Here is a 21,560-nt window from a genome sequence, read left to right on the forward strand (position 1 = left end):
GTTTTTTAAAAAGAAAAAATAGACTTTAAGGTGCTATAACGATTATTTAAATAAACTTCTTGACGAACTTTTTTAGTTCATCGAGAAGAAAAATATATATAGAATAATTTAATCCTTTTTTGGTTTTTCGTTTCAGTCAAGAATTACGAGGTGGATCTTTCACGCCGATTGAAAACTGCAGCCCATGAAATAGGCTTAGAAATCTATTATAATTTTTCTTTTTACTTAACAAAATTTTTTCTACTCGTTAAATATATAGAAAACCATACCTCGAAATTCAATAACTTTGTTTCTTTCTTTCCCTTCTAACAAATATCACAAAAAGACGCTATTTTAGAACATTCTAATTCAGGACATCCCCTTAAGGACTTGTCATATTTATTATCATATTTAACGCAGTCCTTCGCCTTAAATATTATTCAAAGCTTTAGAAATTATCACTTATTACTCTTATTCTTAAACCAAGGAAGTCAATCCATCCAGCAAATTCAAATTGACCAATAGCTCTTCCGTCAAATTTATCCAAACTCTTTCAGAATATACTAATCGGACGACTTCATTCTTTTTTCGAGGATTCGAAAATAACGTCAGATTATCAATCTGGTTTTCGGAAGCGACATCCAACAGAACAAATTCATCGGATAGTACACAAAATCAGCCAAGATCTAGAGAAGAAAAAATTGTGCCCTGCAGCAGTGTTTCTGGGTATTAAAAAAAAATATATACTTGTACCTACTTCTCTGTATCACAGTTGTACTTAGTCAATAGATTTTTCACAATAAATATTTAGGAGATGCTACTAACTTTTTTATTACATATATTTTGTCTCTCTATATTTCTTTATTATTATTATCTATATTTATTTTACTATAATTTTAGTTGGTAATTGAATTGAAAACAATTTCATATTCGATATCGCTGCTATAATTTAAGAAGTATTGTAATTTGGTCTTAGATATCGAATGAAATAAATTTCTTAACTATTACTTCCACATAATTATCGATTACTGCTGCAGAACATTTTAACTGTACACTATGTTCATAATTCTGAACTTTTCGTATTTTGCCTTTAGCATTCCTATAATATTTTTATAAATATTATCAATCAATATATCAAACGTCCTATTACTGTAATAAAATTATTGATATAACAATAAATAAACGTACTAATAACGACAGTACCTTTAGTTATGTCTTAGTTATTTCAATCCGACGTGATCAACGAGATGTCCATAACAAATTTCAATGTTACTCACCTGAAACAACAAATACAATAATTAAGTTATTAATGTGACATATTGGAATGGAGGGACTTAAGAATTTTTACATATAAATTAAAATTCATTTGGTTCTGTTAGAACATATATCATTTATACGTAATTCAATAAATAAATATAAAGCAAAAAACGTTGTGGCTCTATTATTTCCTTATAAAACGAAAGAAACTTTCCGGACAATGTAATATTTATAATCCACTGTATTAATATTTATGTCATATAAACACATGGAGAGAGACTATTAACAGGTACATGGTTTGCGAAGACACGTTTAAATTTAGTTAAAATATATCGCATTAGATGATATTCTTTAATGAAAAATTTACCGCAGCAAAAACTACCGCTGGCAGAAATTTAAATATTTCCAAAGGTAGTTGTGCTTTGAATTAACTTCTGTCGTACAGTAAATATGAATTAACGAATTTAAAATAAATTGTCACATTATCTTTTCGAATGCAATATTGTTTTACTGTAGATAATGATAAATTATATCTTATAGTTACTGATCGATCGTTCGCGGAGAGACGCGATCGCGAGGCAGCGCGCCAACGGGAGTCGTAAATTCTCGTTACAATTAGACAATCGACGTCACGAAATGATCGATTCTCTATTTCGTTCAGGCCAATAGAGGTAGTTGGATTGATTATAACACTGAGAATAAGTTGGCTTATCTAAGGATGACAACTAACGAAGATATGTTGACTGATCTGAGGACGATGAACCAGTGAAGTTCGGTGACGATGCTGTTGTGACAACAGTCATATCCTTTACCACCTGTGCCAAGGGTGGTAAAGGTGTCCATGAAGATTTCCTTCACGTAAAAAAAAATTTTTTTTGTAGTATGAAAGGGGAGACTCCCGTAAATAAGGGTGGAACACATATATAAATGGTAAGACACTGTCGCCTTTCGGCGGCACTTACCAGATCTTTTTGAAATCAGTTGTTTTAAAATTCAATAGTATGGGAACTATTCGCATCTTGTTCAGTACACAGGATTCGGTCGAATAATCTTTACAGACGACCATGCGATGGTTCCATGTGAAAAGATAGTAAAAGAATATAAGATACAAATTTTTCGTCCGTGGTTTAGTTTCCAAGCAAGCGAGTCTGAAAATTTGTCAAGTATACTTGAACGTGGCTAATTATAGACTGGGTATGAACAAACAATCAGCAGGAAGTTACTTTATCTGCGAAAATGGCTTCATTTTTATGAAATTAGAATTTGGATATATTTAATTAAAAATTGTCCTAGTATACGAGTACGATAAAGTTCCGAATTTATTCATATTTTTGTAAATGTAATCAAGAAAATTGAGCTCAAGCAGAGATTTACTTCACCCTCTAAACATCGTAACAACTATTTTATTTCAGATATTTTATTGACAAGATGATTCTACTAAAATAATCGAAAGGGACTAAAACTCGATCCTAGCTGAAGTTGACACTAGAACTACCACACCAGTGAAATGGACTGGTTTTACAATTTTATTTTAAAATTCCTACTGCATGTTATATTTTCTTTCCGCAATGATGTAATGACTTTTGCAACGACAATGTAATATCGTAAAGTAATTTGAATTAGAGGTCAGTTGAAATTAGAAAAACCGTGTACGTCGTCTTTCTGTGGTTCGTTTACATTTAAGAGCGCCTATGTGACTAAAGTCACCTTGTTCTTACAGAGATATGAGAAAAACAACAAAGAACGTTAGAACAGAAGGACGGTTTCGTGTTTCAGGGAGGGACGACCTAGAGGTCAGAGTATGCGAGTCGAAAAGTGAGTGTGTGCGAGAGTCAGAGTTGATGGAGACATTGAAGAGTAGAGGGGAGAGAATCGATCGAGTTGTCAGTTGTTAGAGTTACTACAGAGAGACAGAGAGAGAGAGAGAGAGAGAGAGAGAAACGAGAGTTGCCAAATAATTGTAAAGTTATTTGATATAGATACGAGTATTGCATTTAGTTTCAGTTAAACAGACATCATTTTCTGTCCAATTTAGATTTGTATATTTAATTCACTATTAATAAATTGTAAGTAATCGGGAAAAAATTTGTATCTTAATTTCCACGATACTACAATAACTAAAAGAATAATATAATGGATTTTATTTCGTTTTTTATGTAATCAAACTCAAAATAATTTCGTATCGAGGCTACTTATACCAATACCAGTCAAAATGACCGATACTTGTCAAAGCATAAAGGATCCTGCAATCTGTTTATCGAACCCCAATTAACCAGTTTCCTCGTTTTCTACAACTTGCCACACGTTTTTCAAATTTTTACCGCGCATCATTCGATATGATGATATCAGTTATCAGGAAAATTCCAGATCGATCGCTAGATCGCTAGATACTAACGCTAGAAATACCACAGCAGTCAAAATGACTGGTTCTACAATTTTATAAATGTGTCAACCCTCATTTAGGGATCCCAGATGGATCAATAATACTAAAAATCTAATACATAACATGGAATTGCTTCTGTAAGAAAGTAATAAGTCAATAGATATACAAATATTCTATTATTACCTATTTTTTAAAGACCAGTCATTTTCACTGCTTTTGGTAGAAATAGCTTCGTGTTAACTATCGGTAGTTCTAGTGTTAAGGAACAATTGTAGAGAAAAATTGTGCACTGTTTTATCCTTCACTCCATTTTTTTTATAGATTTGAGGTGTATGGTGTAATAGGTATTGAAGGTACACTCAAGTATGTTCAACCAATAACGTTTATTAAACTCTATCACTCGATAACAATGAATAACACTTAACAATTAACAACAGTTGACGCTTGACGACGATTAACAACAGCGGCGATTAACGGATCTCTCGAAACTAGCCGAGTTGTTCCTCTTCATCATTGGCGCTTCGCGGTTCGGGGTACAATGTCCTTTTTGTTCCAGATCGAACGGATTCTTCCCTTCGTTACCCATCGATATCCCCACTAGGTGCGTTTATTGGATGTGCCGCAGCGGCTGGCGCGTGTATGCTCTTCCGAGAATTCGGCGGAAGAAATCAATGGCATATTGGGCACGTCGGTGTTGCGCTTTGACGGCGTAACGCTTTGTATCACGAAGCCGTTGGAAAGTTCCGTGACACGTGCCGCCGCAATCGTTAATCGTGGTTAATCGTTATTTGTTGTTAATTGTTAAGAGTTTTATTTATTTATCCTTAGTCCATACCTTTCGGCTTTGGACGACTTTCGGTTTACATTTCTTATATGATACCCTTACATCACTTATATATCTCTTACACTAGCTCTTCTATAATTATATACAACTGCTTATACCTATCTATTGCACCTTACTTGATCTATCTCCATGTACTAACTTATATCTAACGCTTATAACTAAGTGCTCTTTCCGTCTTTGGCTTTTGCTTCCTTGCTGTGCTCCCTCCCTGTCGTTCCTCCCCTCTTCTGCTACTCTTCTCTCCTCTATTATCGCTTTCAGTTTTGCCAGTCCTTCTCCAGTCTCATTTAGTGTTTCTACCATGTTCCTTGCTCCTCCTGTTCTCTCACATTCCTCTAATATGTGTTTCAAGTCCTCCTCTCCCTTTTTGCATAATCTGCATCCTCTTTCTCCCTCCTCTTTCCAGTGTTCCCTTGCCCTGGTTTCGTTACCACATCTAAATCTTGCTACTATACTTCTGTCCTTCCGTTTCATCTTTCCTTCTAGATAGCCTTCTTTGGTAGCCCTTCTTTGGCTATGTTTCTGTAATATCTATTGTACTTAGATTTCCTTATCCTTTTCTCCCTCTCCTCTGTTTCTCTCTTCCCTCTTTCTTCTATGATCTGGTTTGTTGTCATCCTTTCTTGTCCATCTCCTGTCTCCACTTGTGTCCTTCCCTCTCTCGCCTCCTCTAACCTCATCTTTCTTTTCCTTGCTCTTTTCCCTTCTTGGCCCTTTCCCCAATTCCTTTCTCTCTCCTTTACACACTCCTTTACTAATTCCTTCTTCGATTCTAAGGCTTTCTCCTCGTACCTTACTGCTCTTTTCAGTGCCTTTTCTCTTATTTCCTCTATCTTGCACTCCTCTCTCAAAATATAATTCGGCGTTGTTGTGTCTGTTGAGGTTATTCGGTGTGTAAACAGAGAAAACACGTGGATAAATTGTAAGGTAGAAAATATATTTAAATAGAAGTGTAATAAGTAAAAATACAATTTCAGCTGGTCCAGATCCGCACGCTAGCTGTGTTACCTAATAACTGAAAAACCCCGAAGCCAACGTCGCCTGTCTACTGTTTATGGCCTGACTTCGTCGCAGTCTTTTGTCTACGCGCTGTCGATGGCTTCAGTGCTTGAGAAAACTAAAAAGGACCAGATGTAGAGTTTTCTTAGAAGTGGTAACCACTTCAACAGTGTCTAAGCCTAGAATCCATCTCACGTATCTCCTTTTTATTCTGTCTAGTCTCTCTTCTTGTTAAGAGTTTAATAAACGTTATTGTTGAAAATCAATAGTATTTCTTGTGGTCACCTTCGCCGACGATCACCTCAGATATTTTATATGTTTGTTTGCATATTACGTACAATTCGATATTTCTACAACCTCGAATGTCTTCGATCATGAAACACTTGATATTTGTATTAACGGATATTAATATTACGAATTTATATAGCAAACTGATTGTATTCGTGTGAGATTAATTTAAAATGTAGCTTCAGTTCCAATTCCTCGATGTTAGATTATTACAATATTTCCATCTGATACGGTGTTACAGCAATAGTCACTTAAGCACAGTAGAATTTTCAACCTCAAACTATTAGGGGGAGGATTAAGCAATTCATATATTGGGTTGACAACTAAGTGATTGCGGATTTTGTCATGAAAAGGCAATTACAAAATCCGCAATATATAGCGCAAGAGCAATTTGAAGATGACGTTACAAATGTATATGTAAAATATCATATTTTGTCCATCTAATGATTCCGTTAGAATGCGCGAAAGACTCTTTTTCTATCATATTCAATAATATAAACATCATCGTGTGGATTGCACGTTTTAAGTCATCTTTCTCCTAGTCGACGAATTGGAATTGAATACATAAATAATAAAAAAGTTTTTTTAATGATACACGAAACCTGCAATTTTTATACACAATCGTTAACATACGTTCAAATGAAAAGAAAAGTTTCTTTGGAATGATAGCACGTTGGATAAATAATAATCTAAAGAAAGAGTCCATTGCATTAGCATGTTGAAGATTTCGTAGAGTTCACGGTACAGATAGAATGAACTGATCCAAGAAACGTATGATATTGCTGAAGACAAAATTGTTGCAACGACTATAGATAATACAAGCAATTTTGGTAAAGCCTTCCAATTATTTGGAGTAAACGTAAAATGCATAAATAATTGCGAACGAACGTTTGACACTAGAACTATCGATAGTTAACACGAAGCTATTTCGACCAAAACCAGTGAAAATGACTGGTCTTTTAAAAAATACGTAATAATAGAATATTTTTATATTTATTGATTTATTACTTTCTTACAGAAGCAATTCAATGTTATGTAGTAGACTTTTGGTGTTATTGATCCATCTGGAACCATAATCTCTAAACGAGAGTCGACACGTTTATAAAATTGTAGAACCAGTCATTTTCACTGCTGTGGTATTTCCAGTGTCAGCATCTAGCGATCGATCCGGAATTTTTCTAACATCTGATATCGTCATATCGAACGATACGCGGTAAAAATTTGAAAAACGCGTGGCAAGTTGTAGAAGACGAGGAAAATGGTTAATTGGGGTTCGATAAACAGATCGCAGGACCCTTTCACGCTTTGACAAGTAGCAGTCATTTTGACTGCTATTGGTATACGTAGCCTTGATACAAAATTATTTTCAGTTTGAATACATAAAAAACGAAATAAAATTCATTATATTATTCTTTTAGCTATCGTTGCGAGAGTCATTGCATCATTGCGGAAAAAAAATATAACACGAAGTAGGAATTTTTAAATGACATTGTAAAACCAGTCAATTTGACTGGTGCGGTAGTTCTAGTGTTAATGAAACGGATCTTATTGCTGCTCACATACATTGCGTTTATGCGTTTCAGACAATGGTAACAGAATTTTATAAGAACTGACACAATTAACAACTGCATATAGTAGAGTTATACAGAAATGTCACTATTTGTGGAAAATGACAGCACAGCCAAAAACTGCAGAAACAATTCAGGATATTTTGTGCCATCCTCTGACCAGACTTGAGCAAACTAGGTAGAACAGTTTGTATGATTCGTCACAAATTGTTGCAATAAATGGAAAAAGTAATAAACTTCGCAAAATTAAACAATTAAGATTGTCAGTAGCTAGGGAATCATTGAAAGTATAGGAAATCTTTTGCTATGCTTTAAATATGTTACAATGTGAAAGTAATACAACTTACGGAATTTTCATACCATTTCTTTCTCTACATGCAAAACTTAAAGCGATAATGAATTTTGAACGGATTTATTCTAAGCCATTTGCAGAAACTCTTTCGAGCAATATAAAAGTAAGATTTCACGAATTTTTATACTCTTTCTACTCGAAAAACTGAAAAAGGTGTAACATCGGCTTTCTCATCTCGGCCATTTAAACAGCGATGGTGATCACTTCGCTTGTCACCTACACGAAGCGAAAGATTAATGCAACCTTTTAAAGAAGCAGCCCAAGTCAATATCCAGAACAACAAAAAGAAGCTTCGTCTGGTGACGGGTTCTTCGATTTTGGAAATAATTCCCATGAAATTACTTTACCTGCATCTAGGACAGAGTTAGAAATTCTATAATATTAGGTTGTCCGGAAAGTGTCTTTCATTCGTAAACGTGTTTTTTACAACAATGCACCTTCGTACAAACGTGAAACTAAGTCTGTGAAATGTCGTGGTGTTTATCTCAATAGAACAAAATGGATCGTACGAAATTCAACAAAATAATATAAAACAAAAAATGTGCGTCTATTTTTTCGTCATAAAACGAAAGAAACCTGTCGGACAACCTAATACATTTGATATGTGAAAAACAGCAAGGTTTATATCTTCCATATCAGAATCCATCGATAAGAAACGTTTTTTTCTTATACGTAATACGCCATTACCAAGGTCAGCAACCGTGAAGAGATTATCCTTACATCATGCAACGATGGAAAAGGAACCGAAGGCGCATAGACTCTCAGATGAAATATTTTTAATGAAAGTCAAATTAAAAGCGTACTATACTCCCACTCGCACATCAAGATCATAATTTATATTCATTTATTATGTAAATATTTTTTCGTTGAATTATTCAACAAATGTGGATTTTCTAAAAACTGTCCAATATCGCTATAACTACCATAATACATATCAAATTTCTGAGTCAATCATGCCTACTGAATACATTTGCTTTGATTACTTCAGTTATTCATTAATTATGATTGCTAGATTACTTGGTAATCGTGATCATTAATTATGAACATGATTTTACGTTAGTCATAATCGTTAATCAACCAGATTAACTTTTTGCCCAACTCTGATTTACAACTATGGAGACGGAACCTAATCCAGAGCATAGCCGGAACACGGAACGAACACGCCACGGTTTTATCGACCTTTAGCTACACAGGAAACATATGCAAAATGAGTAAACATATTCGTCATCGATTTTCCATTTCTGTATTTCGAGTAACTCACATTGATCCATATCGACATTTGTCGTAGATCTTGCTCTTCTTCTTCTGCTTTTACAAACAGAGTAAATTTGATATAAAGATAATAGGTATAATTGATATTTCGAAACAAATTTCTAATAAATTCAGTTACTTATTACTGTTATAAAATACTAATAAGATATAAAAATTATTGTTGAGAATTTTGGATCTTAATTGCCAAAATAATGATATAGAAACACTAAATTTACACTTAGAATTTATATTAAAATAGTTATATATTTATTTGATAAAGGATTTCAAAGATATTCATCGATACACACTTGCACGCGTCCCACCTTATTCCATATCGCACTTAACTGAAAAGTTTACATTCCTTTGTTTACGAGCCACCGCGCACACATATACTTCCACACACTCGTATTCACGTACATGTATAGCTACTACGCGGTCAATCTAGTCTAGCACATAGAATTATACACATCTCTATAATCATAAATATGATTTCTATATGATTTATAAATATGAATATTCCTTTTCGTAAAGTGTAACATATATTGGGTTGGCAACTAAGTGATTGCGGATTTTGCCATTAGGTAGCATTGACAAAATCCGCAATAAATTTCCACTCTAAAGTATAAAACTAAATAATAAAAGATATATGTGTATGAACTGTTTTTATAGAAACGTAATGTTTCAATTACTATAAAATCGATACAAGAAACAATTCTAGGACTGTCTCGGAAATAATAAAGTTTTGTAAATAATTAATCTAGAAACAAAGCGTATAAGAATCAAAATAGAAATCGTTATAGAAACAGAAATTCCTTACAAGAATTACTCAGAATAGAAGTTCATAAATATCGTAAAAAACAAAATCAATACCATAAGTGTCTTCGACCACCACTTCTTATATTTTACAAAAAAGTTAAACAAACAATTGTATCTTTTTTAACGAATTCGTATAAAAGTTTACAAAACAAGTCAATCTGTGCCAACACTTTCATTGATCACTATAAACGTATGACTAATCGTACTAAAGACATCTACCACGACATAAATATTATTAGGTTGGCAACTAAGTGATTGCGGATTTCGTCAATACCACCTAATGGCAAAATCCGCAATCTCTCAGTTGCCAAGCCAATATTTACAGACAAATTGAAAGATACTTAAACTTATAATTTATTAATGACAAGTTTTTCATCTGAAATTATATATTAATTGTTACTTTTCCTAACGCCGCAGGCTATCATAATTCGTTTTACGAAATCTATAAGATAATAATCTATAAATAAATCGAAGCAGGCTCTTGTGGACAATTTCTCTGAGAATTCTGATTTCCTGTGACACATTGCCTATACGATAATTGCGCAATCGTGAGTGTTTACCATCAAAGTACAGGTGAGAAGACGTATGACATACGATATATTGCCAAGAAATCTACAATAGGATATCCTTAACCACTTAGGTACTACGCGCCACTATAGTGGTTCAGTCTACTGACTCATTCGCTCAACGTTTGAACTAATTCATCTTTTTCATTTGTCTTGCTTCCCACTTTTCTTGTCCTCGCAACGTTTTATAACGATGTTAACAATATACGAGCAGAATATATAGTCATTGTTCCTGATACACCAGTGTCAGATATCAATCGTTGCTTTCCGTTAAAATAAACATGCCGATCCGTATCCTTATAACTTTTTAGAATCTTCAACCAGAAAATGTCGCTTCAAAATAGAAAACGAAGAGCAATTTGAAAAACGCTATCGCGCGATGAGTGTGAAAATTGTGGCGTGGGTCTATGTGCCGTGCCGTGCTTTAAAATATATCGCACTCAATTGTTTTATTAATTATCAAAGCAAATTATTAAAGTTAAAATCTAATATCTTTAAGAAAAATTATAATTTAATTATCAAAAACTTCATCCCAATGTTCTTGCATAGAGAACAGCATTATCTGTTGCACATGGTAGTGCTATATCGTTTATACGTAATTCACGCCAAACTCCACCGTATACAGAACGATGATCTTGTTTGTTACCTTATGTATTTTTTCGTGGCGTATTTATTCCTGAAGCCAAATTGATCCGATGGAATTAAACTTCTTTCAGTGATTATCTTTCACGCCCTATTTTCAAATACTTTTTTCAATAACTTCACAACTTTTTATAGGTTTCTTGGACGTTGTTGGGAGGAATGAAATCGGTCTAGGAGGAGTTTCCCTATTAGTCGACACTTATGGTTTTCCTTAGATACACAAAAGAAATAATGTCTTGTTTTTGTTTATTTTGCATTAATTACAGGTCAACTACGGTAGAAATCAAAGTAAAGAAATAAGATAAATAAAATTGTCGTAATATTTAGATTAAACTAACATTAAACGATGGTTATTGATTTTAAAAGAACATAGAATGGCACCTAACATCGGACATAGCGAAAATAAGTAACGCAGGGCAGCTTCAAAATAATTTACAAGAAATAATTTATAAAAATACGAAATAAAAACTTTTCTGATTTCCTTTTCCTTGGTTCATAGAACCTTTTCATCTTTAAATACATGACATAGATTTTCTGAAAGAATGTTACTAGAAAATGTATAACCACAGAGTGGATATTCATGCAAATTCATAGTTTTCAAAATAACGCTTAAAGAATGGAAGCAAAGTATTTGCTATCTTAAGTTATGACTTGTTTCTGTTTAATAGTGTAATTTTCTTGGATAACTATGATGCTTAAGAAAGAAGGCATTTTTAGTTATTTTTTAAAAATGTCTAAAAATTGAAATTTTTAAAAATCTGTTACTCTCTTAGCAACTCAACAAAGGGATGCAATGTTTAACATGTGCACAAGCATAGTTACAACGATGAATGCTGTTTTACGTTTATAGGCGCAAATGGATTAAATATCACGTCCTGTCCCTCTATTGGGCGGCACTCCTATATTTGATACGTTCCATTAGGAGATGAACTGATCGTTTCCTCGAGTCGGAAGCCTTAAGGCCTTTCTAATGAATTACTAGAAAATAAGCAAAATATGTGTAAAAATTTACGTATTAAAAATTTTTGTTTTCCTACGTATTGAAAATTATAAAAATTCTTCATAACGTTAATACTAAAAATGGTTTCTGGAAGAATTTAGTGTATTTTTTAACTTTATGAGCTATGAAGTCTCTTAGAAAAAAACATGATTCCATAATATGTTTCAATTTAATGATGAAATATCGCTTCAAACATTCCTTATAGCTACTCGAGCTACTATCCTGAAATTAAAATTGAGCCAGAACATTCTCGATTTTGATTTAATAAACGGTAAAATCATTAAGGAACTTTCTTCTAAAGCAATTAGAATACTTACTATGATATACATTGTCACATTAACCCCTTCCCGTGCTTTAACGAATCTGACTCGCGATGAAGATTTTGGCCCAAACACGAATATCAGGAGCCACGGTCGTGAACAGATAGCTTTACATCTGCCACGGTGTTTTAGGAAATATCATACCATGAAGGTTTTTTAGAGTTGTAAGTATTTTCTTATTAGATATTGATTCAAGGTGAACATTTCTTATAATTGAATTTTTTTGTTTATAATATGCGATTTACTTTTAGGCGTAATATTATTACATTGCTTGGGATAAAATCACATTTGAAGACACTTGAATTTCTATTGAATTTCTATCGAAGTATCGTTTATTTATGAAATATAATTTTGAAACCGTCATCTATTACAAAATCCATAAAAGGGAAAAAGGATTAGAGTTTACTTCCACAACAGCAGTGTCGCGTAAAACTGACTATATCATAGGTATTTGTATTTCGGCTTGTATTGTGACTGTTCTTGAGCTCAGTCTGGTTTGTTTACCTATCGCTTGGGCCAGAGTTTCGTCGAGCTATATGAATCAAATACTTTCCAAACAACTAAAACCTCGGCGGGGCAGCCGGCTACGCTCGTTAAGGCTCACAACCGAAGACGACGCGTCGGGAGTTCGAATCATCGGCCTGCAAAATATATTTGCAAAAGGATGGAAAAGCCAAAATCTCTCTTGAAAGTAATATACAACAGGCAAGCGCCCAGACCATACATACCCACCCCATCTCCCTTGCGCTGTGTTGTAGGTGTACTTTCTGGGAGTGCTTGGTAAAGGTGTGCTTGGTGTTATTAAGCACAGAGCAGGGGGGCCCCCGACGATCGACTCTCGCTGGTTACGCCCCGCAGTGGAGGTTTTAGCCGGTAAGAATCCGGCACTACCTTCCGCCGCCCTGTGTTTCCGGCCCACAGGGGGTGGTGTATGGTGTCTATGAAGATTTCCTCCACTTAAAAAAAAAAAAAATTTTTTTTTCTACAGTATGAAAAGAGAGACGTTTAGCATTCCCCTGGACAAGGATGGAACACATATATAAGGTAAGGCACTGTCGCCTTTCGGCGGCACTTACCGAATTTTTTTAGAATGACCGCGGAGAGCCTCCGCTATCCTTCCGGATGACTCAGGCGCTCGCAGGACATGGAGTATTCGGGGAATGCTTGCAGAAAATCGGAAGAGAGGTGACGAACACCTGTCACCACTGCGGAGAGTGCGAGGACACGGCCCAGCATGCGCTGGAGTTTTGTGCGGCGTGGGAGGCCCCCCGTCGTATGCTGCGACTAGCGATTGGCGAGAGATTGGACCCCATGTCAGTTATGAAAACGATGCAAGCACAACAAAGATGTACACTTGACATCATTTAAGGGGAGTTTTCCATAATGTTGGACGGCGCTTAATATCGGACACCAGTCACATTTAAAAAAGTTGAAACGCGACGGAATAGTTTTAACTGTCAAAGCAGAGGAGGAGATAGAACAAAAGATGTGTAGATTTTTCCACGTTTCCATCGTGTATGTGTAGACAAAAAATCAATCGATCGTTGGCGCTTGACTTAAAATCAATGCACTGTGAAAGTTAAAAATTATATCCATTGCCTGATACAGTAAAAAAGTGATATCGCGATGATAATTGCGGATGGAAGGAAGATGTACGTTTTTGTACAATAAACTCTGAAATGTATTTAACGGCGTCTAATACATACGGATGAAGGACAGAAAATAAAAATAGAAAGATTAGATACTTAGGTACAGTAATATGTATATAGATAACTATAAGGTGTAACTCTAATGATAATTACGATTATAGCGATTATAACGCTGCCGCTAACGGTCTTTCCTGTACATGTATATCAACAACTATATAATATATATGGTTCGATGCGTCATTCAACTATATAGTATATATAATCAATAACTATATATATATATATTATATATATGTAATTTACAACAGACATGTGGAATAAAAATGTTAAATAAAATTCGTTAATAGGTTACGATGTATTAATAGTTGTGAAGTGGAACTCAAAGGAAGGACTTTAGAGCATACTTATCGCTTTGTACAAATCGTATATTCTGAGATATAAGAAAACAAATCTTATGGCTATATATTGAAAATTGATGAACTTACGTATAGTATAGATATATATATAGATAGATAGATAGGAGCAGTTTGGTACTTGTTATATTAATTTTATCAACTTATAAGCTGAGAATGAGCGTTCATCGTCACAAGACGTAATCGAGACATATTTAAATTTGCTACAGTAGCATACTTTAACCTCATTCAATTCTTCAACTGACTGATCTCGAAAAATTTCATTAACTTCCTAGATTATTTAGAATCTGGTATGTCTTGCTAAAACTGCATTCCACTTTGATACAATTTTGGCTGCGCAAGTTCCAGGAATGCTCCTAAAATATTTATCAGTGTCAGTCGTTACTTTCACCGATTCAGTGAAAGACATTCCAATTGTTTCCAGTTTCTATACATTATCCGAGAAAATCCCAAAGTGGGTTTTAATAAACATTAGATTTTGAATTAGCAATTCATTCTGAAGAAGATCTTGTGCTGTTTTAATTACTAGCACATCATTCGCGTCGAAAAATTTAACAACATTTTTAATATTTTCCAAATACCAGTGTGGTATAAAAAATAACTGTCTCGAGCCAAGTATCTCAGCTCGTTAAAATTGGTTCAGGTGGTAATAGAATGTTCTACGATACACTCTACGATAACATTCGATCCAAAGTGGTGCTATTATAAATACTTTATTAATAGAATGTACTACATTATTTACTAATGGGAAATGTAAACGTACTTCTTCTGCACCTCTGTATAATTCATCAATTATACACGTTAGATGCACCATGTTTGGATAAAATATCTCAAGTGTTTTCCAGCTTTCATCGTACCTACATCTGTTATCAACAATAACACTGTTTCTTCGTTACCATCTGACCATAGTATTCGATTCTCTGTTTCTAAAGATTGTGATAATATGATATTGCCCTTACTTTTATACGTCGAGTCTTTATGGATTTGTAAGATATAAGATTTTATAAGTTTCCAATTTCCGCGAGATCAGCAGTGGTTAAATATTTTAAGAATCGAATCACTACTTAACATCAGTTGTTTAAATTCATTAAAAATATGAAAGAAAAAATATTAAATAAATACTTTTATATCGTTTATCTGTATTAGATTTGATAGATTTAGGCAACTTTTTAAACCAAACATCTTACATTCTTTAAAGAGGTTCAGGAGCTTTTGCAATGTCCCTCGTGTGCGTAAGTATAATTATTTATTTATGAAAAAATTCTATGAATAAATAGATCTAAATATTTTGTATGTATGTTCATATTATATGCAATCTGCAAATATATACAAATTTAACAGATTAATTATTCGTACAAATACTATAATTTTCTATTATTATTTAAATAAATTTTATTAATGACAAAACTCCGTGTCTGTATCTTCTACTGAATCAAATTTTTAATTATTTATTTTAAGAAGCATGTGTGAACTTATTATTTCAGTCCATATAATTATTGAATATTTATTACAATTTCTCAACATCTCAGTGAGAATGCACATTGAATGGAAGGATTTAGTGGCATTTCCGTATAATTTTTAAGCCATTGAATATAATGGAACAAGGTTTGAAAATTATTATGAAATAATCTCTTTCTAATAATTTATATATAACATATTTTCTATTTATTTCGTTAGTTTTTTAAATGTCTTAAACTTAGTCGTTTGAAACAAATATAACAAAATAAACAAAACTGTTTATTTGATAGTTTAGAGTTTTTATTTTTTAGGTAATTTAAATTGCAAGTTGGGAACATATTTACTTCACAGATTATACATGGCAGGGCACAGGAATCTGAACGATTTTTCAAATGAAACAGAATTTCAAGATTTCAATTTCTTATTAAGCTTTTATGTTAGTACAAAGATGCCAATTTATTTTTTGAAAAAGACTCTCTCGAATATTATTCTAGTTGATTCCAAATATTTCATAAGAGTTACCAAAATACTTAGAAGGGAGGATGAAGTGGAAGGACAGAAAAATATTAGCAGGATTCAGATGTGGAAACGAGACCAAAGCAAGGGAATACTGGTAGATATATAAGAAAAGAGAGATTAGATAGATATAAGGGAGGAGGCAATGAGGTGATAACGCCAAAAGACTGATAGAATGTAAAAGCGTAATAGGTAAACGAGATGTAAAACCGAAAGCTCGTCCAAAGCCAAAAGGCACGGACTAAGTAATAATAAATAAAATTAAATAAATAAATAATTATTTTGTTCTAATAACTGATTCACTATTTCTAAAAAACGTTTCTGATACAAATGCACGATAATATTCGGTTCATCGTGCCATCATTACTGAAATTATCGGCAGGTACGCAAAGAAATACAAGGAAAGAGCTCATAAAAAGAAGACTAAAGAGAAAACACCTCAGTGACCTCACTAAAGAAATAAAATAGACAAACTGGAAGATGGTATTCCGATGGGCGTAACCATCCACATATTATTTAGCAATAAAGCTAGAAGAATTGAACAAATGCCCAGCTGGACAAATTGCAAAGTACAAATTAAATAATAATAAAAAAAAACACTTTCTTCTACCAATGCAGCAGAAATATTTGTATACCTATAAATCACATTTGTCATAATACATGAAATTTTTGTAAATCACTTTTCTAGATATTTTTTCCTATAAAACCATCTACAACCTCAGAGGTCAAAGAAATGACCATTACCATTTTAACCCCCAAAAAGCACCGGGATACGATATGACAAGTAAATAAAACGATTAAGGGAGTATCCTGAATTAGAATGTTCTAAAACAGCGTCTTTTTGTGATTTTTTTTTAGAAGGGAAAGAAAGAAAAGAATTTATTGAATTTTGAGGTATGATTTTATATATATTTAACGAATACAAACAAATTTTTTTCAAAGTAAAAAGAAAACTTATCCACCTCGTAATTCTTGACCATAACAGAAAACCAAAAAAGGATTAAATTGTTATATATTTTTCTAATAATCTAAATCTAAATCTTGAAGTTCAATCTGAGGTTAAATCTAAATCTTCTGTTACAAATTATTAATTAGACCTATTTATAACTTATGCTAATCCCATACGTTATAAAATCTCTGCCAGTGCGATGGAAAACGCAAGGCTAGGCATCTTGAAAATAAGTGCATTAGAAGAGGCAGGAATTCTTTTAGAACGGCCATCTCTTACTACAAGAATTATAATAGCAGCAAAAATATATTATTAAGAGCTTCATAATAGATTTAATAATAATGATTTAATCCAAATAATGATTTAATTAAGGGAATTATTTACCTTCACTACTTGTATTTTGAGAGGGCTATGAGAAATTGCCACATTAAGAATCAAATACTTCCCAATCAGCTCGGCATACAGAGGAGCACAAATTATTAGCAGCGGACTGAGAAAGTTTCTTATTACAAGAAACATACAACATTTATTAGAAGAATACAACAGGCAAGCGGCCAGCCCCTCCCTTGCGTGTGGTGTGGATGTACTTTCTGGGAGTACACTTGGTTAAACGTGCTTCGTGTTAAGCACACAGGGGCCCGACGATCAACTCGCACAACACTGGTCTACCGTCGTCTTGCCCGTGGAGGTTTTAGCCGGTAAGAATCCGGCACTACCTTCTGCCCACCTGTGCAAGGGTGGTAAGGTGTCTATGAAGATTTCCTCCACGTAAAAAGAAAAAAAAATATTTTTGTAGTATGAAAGAAGAGACGTTTAACGCTCCCGTAGACAAGGGTGGAACACATATATAAATGGTAAGGCACTGTCGCCTATCGGCGGCACTTGGCAGATCTTTTTGGAAGGACCGCTTCCGAAAAACGCAGGTGCTAATAATTTTTTCTCACTGGCGAATAATCTTTATCAAACTTTCTTTGTGACAAATGATCTTTACATCCTTTTGAGCATTGGATTTCGAACAATATATTAGACACGAATCTAGATGTTTGATCCATTGACATCGTGTAATCAAAAACGAAATAGATAAAAAAATTTGATATGCAACTGACAAAATTTACATTATCAATTATCAAATTCCAAACCTGCGAAATATAATCATAGGCAAAACTTGGATACATACTGGTGGTTAGAAAGTGGCGCCTACCGACATTCTGGATCAAATTCAGTAAACATATTTCTTTGAATTTTTTCGAAAGTTTCTATTTGTAAATTGGTCAATTAATTATTTTGTTTTATTTTATTTATATTATCACATATTACTTTATTACCTTTTATATTATTTCATGTTTTTTTATCTCATTTATTTATTTTATTTCATCAACGTAATTTTCGTATGCCCTAAGAAAGCATAAAAGAATCAATGCAAATATTGTAATTAAATATAAGAAATTATACTCTGCGAGTACTCGAATTTTAAAGCCATTGAATTGGATTCATTATAACTAATATTTTATTGATCTGCGGCATTTCGTTCAATATCACACGATTATGTTATTATTATTATTATATTATATTATTATATAGTTATTATTATATTAAAGCTGTTTTGTGAATACACGCTAAAAAAGGTACACGTTATACAGTTGTTTATGGAAATCGTTACAAAGTCACGTAGTATCTAAACACCCGACGCAACACTTAAAACTCGTTTGTGAAAAAGCATAGTCGTCTGTGCAATGTGTATCAACACAAGCGTCGCACGCGTATATCAGCTGGTGTTGCTATGTGAGTGGCGCAGACAAGTGATGAATGTTACCCATACAATTCGGATATAAGACTCAGACTGCGGATTTCAGACGCAACCGCGTAAGGCGCGGCAGTACGGCTAAGGAAATTCCATCTTTAGACAATAGGGCCTTGTCTAGCACTGTTTCCAGGAAAAGCGTGCTCGGATTGCAAAGCACCTCACGACAAAAAAAGACCAGTAAAGTGAGTTAAATATAAAGGGGCATTCCAAGCGTTAGGTGAGATTAGTTTCGATCAAAAATGAATTTTTAATCAATATTCAAACGTGTTATTTTGTATATCAATTGTATAAATAACAAGAAGGGATTAATATATCCTTTTAAACTTTGCACGCTGCACAAAAACACAAAACACATTTACTCGCAATATATTCTAATACAGTTTCATTCGCTTGAAAAGAAACAAAAGATTTTGATTGCAATATACTTGCGTCTGCAGTTTGCTATTGAAACAGACGATTATCAGACATGTACTTACACACGTTTAAGGCGAACTCAATATTTGAAAATTTGTGAAAATCAGTTTGAAGTAAAATTTTCAAAATTGTAAGACAGACGTGTGTTTATCATTTCCAACGTCACAAAATACTGATTTTTCAATGCGAACAAACTTTCATTTAAATATGTTAAACCACAGACATTAAAACTGCAAAGGAGCAACTCGATTACAAAAATAGTTTCTGAATTCCATTTTCATGAAAATGAGCAATTTACGTAAATTATATGATACTTCACTGAAAAAATGTTTAACTTGTAAGTCAAAAAATGATCGACTTGATGTGGAATGAGCCTTATTGGAAAACAGAAGCGTGTTTCTTCATTGTTTCAGTATATGCAAATGGGTCTGAGCCATACATCAGACGCTACCATCCGATGCTTATACCGTCTTTTCTATCGTTACTTAGTATTCTATCTGGCACTTGGAGACTGAAAAAACTGAGGTTTTACATTTTCTCCCTGTGATTCTTGCTTTTCTTTATTCGATTTAATTTAGTCAGCTTTTCGTGACAGCCTATACCTACCATTATACCTAAGCGTACACATAGATAATACATAGATAATAGCAATAGATAATGAAAAATAAATAATAAATACATAGATAATAATGTATTAATTAATTAAATGCTTCAGATAGAACATTTTAATTTTATAAAAGGAGCGAAATGGGGCATTTTTATCAAGAAACGACTTGAAATTATATTATTGAGATATATATAATTTTATGTGCTAGATTAGGTTAGCTACGTAGTAGCGATGCATGTATGTGAATATCAGTGTGTGGAAGATTGTGTGCGCGCGGCGTCTCGAAAACAAAGAAATGGTATCTGGTATGGAAGAAAGTGCTGAGACGCGTGCAAGTGTGTATCGATGAATATCACTGAAATCGATTATCAAATATAAATTCTAACTGCAAATTTAGTGTTCCTGTACCATTATTTCGGCTATTAAGATCCAAAATTCGGAAGATATATTTAATTAATATTTTTAAATATACGTACAACTTACACGTAAACGCAAACATAGTAAGGAGAAAACAAAGAATAGAAGTGAAAGCTAGAAAAATTTGTTAAGAAATTGGTAGTTTCGTAACAACATATATACGTGGTTTTACAATAAAATGTCCTATCTATATTTAAAGGTAGGGCTATCTAATTTACGACACTTTGTAATAGAACATTATAAATTGGTAAAGACATCTAAAAAACAATTAGAGTAAATAAATCATGCTGTTTCTAGATCCCTACAAGCTGCATAAGATTTTCTAACTTTGTTTAAAAGGTAAAAATATGAAGAACTTTGTGTACTTCAAATAGTGGGCAAAAATAACAATTATTCGCAAAATTTAGAGAAGTTATTTAAAAAAAAAAGTTAACTCTCCTTGGCAATAAAAAAACCTACTAAATTATAAAAGATGTTTTGAAAAAATTAAGTGATTAAAAAATCAATAATTTGTGAGTGTTCTGATTAGGAATAATTATTACAAATGTTCTATGATAACTATTATTAACGATAAACATTGTTTTTGGTTATCCATAACCATTAGTGTAATGTAATTTTTAGTTATTGGTAATCACTATGTGACGGAAGTTGTAACTAAAGAAGTTTGAGTAATTATATTGATTATTTCTGATCAAGACAATTTAAAATAATTGTAAGATGCTAAAGTTTATACTATAACTTTGTAAATTTGGGTTACAAATGGCACAGTCCCTGATTTGAAGATATTTTAAAAAATGAAAAAATGCTAGGCAGAACATTTCAATTAATCGTAAGAAGCGCAGTAAAAGAAATTTGGTCTTAAAGTTCGTTTTCTTTTCTTCTTTAGAGAGAATCCAAGAATGTGCTGTGTGGAAATACCTGAAGCCCTTTGCAACGCACCTGGAATCGCGTTAGTCACGGCCAATGTAAGGAAGCAAGAGGGTGGCACTTAGGGTGGAAGAAAAATCGGAAACCACTGTGATTACTACGGAAATGGATGGAGTTAAAAAGACAAGAAAATCGAAAATT

The 21,560-nt window shown here is 33.3% G+C and overlaps 1 protein-coding gene, 1 long non-coding RNA gene, 2 other non-coding genes and 1 pseudogene across 6 annotated transcripts in view; 3 read left to right on the forward strand and 2 right to left on the reverse strand.

Annotated features, from left to right (window-relative positions):
* CAP (Cbl-associated protein) overlaps nucleotides 1-21,560 on the reverse strand; it is a 379,584-nt gene that overhangs the window by 283,201 nt on the left and 74,823 nt on the right. The window lies entirely within an intron of this gene.
* LOC143303999 (uncharacterized) lies at nucleotides 554-14,086 on the reverse strand. 3 transcript variants are annotated; one of them, XR_013060679.1, is made up of 6 exons: nucleotides 13,342-14,086; nucleotides 12,994-13,221; nucleotides 12,770-12,906; nucleotides 1,183-1,256; nucleotides 805-1,078; nucleotides 554-665 (listed from the first exon to the last, which is right to left on the reverse strand). It is a non-coding gene; the product is annotated as an uncharacterized LOC143303999 (long non-coding RNA). The 3 variants fall into 3 exon arrangements; XR_013060678.1 differs by lacking the exon at nucleotides 805-1,078 and having other exon boundaries at nucleotides 13,342-14,071; XR_013060677.1 differs by lacking the exons at nucleotides 554-665; nucleotides 805-1,078; nucleotides 1,183-1,256 and having other exon boundaries at nucleotides 11,933-12,906; nucleotides 13,342-14,064.
* LOC117159847 (U6atac minor spliceosomal RNA) lies at nucleotides 2,112-2,209 on the forward strand (annotated as a pseudogene).
* On the forward strand, nucleotides 13,248-13,352 carry LOC117159845 (U6atac minor spliceosomal RNA). Its single transcript, XR_004464646.1, has one exon. It is a non-coding gene; the product is annotated as a U6atac minor spliceosomal RNA (small nuclear RNA).
* Nucleotides 18,041-18,147, forward strand: LOC117160454 (U6atac minor spliceosomal RNA). Its single transcript, XR_004464793.2, has one exon. It is a non-coding gene; the product is annotated as a U6atac minor spliceosomal RNA (small nuclear RNA).

This window comes from Bombus vancouverensis, chromosome 18 (genome assembly GCF_051014615.1).
Source record: "Bombus vancouverensis nearcticus chromosome 18, iyBomVanc1_principal, whole genome shotgun sequence".
In the NCBI taxonomy this organism is placed as follows: Eukaryota; Metazoa; Arthropoda; class Insecta; order Hymenoptera; family Apidae; genus Bombus; species Bombus vancouverensis.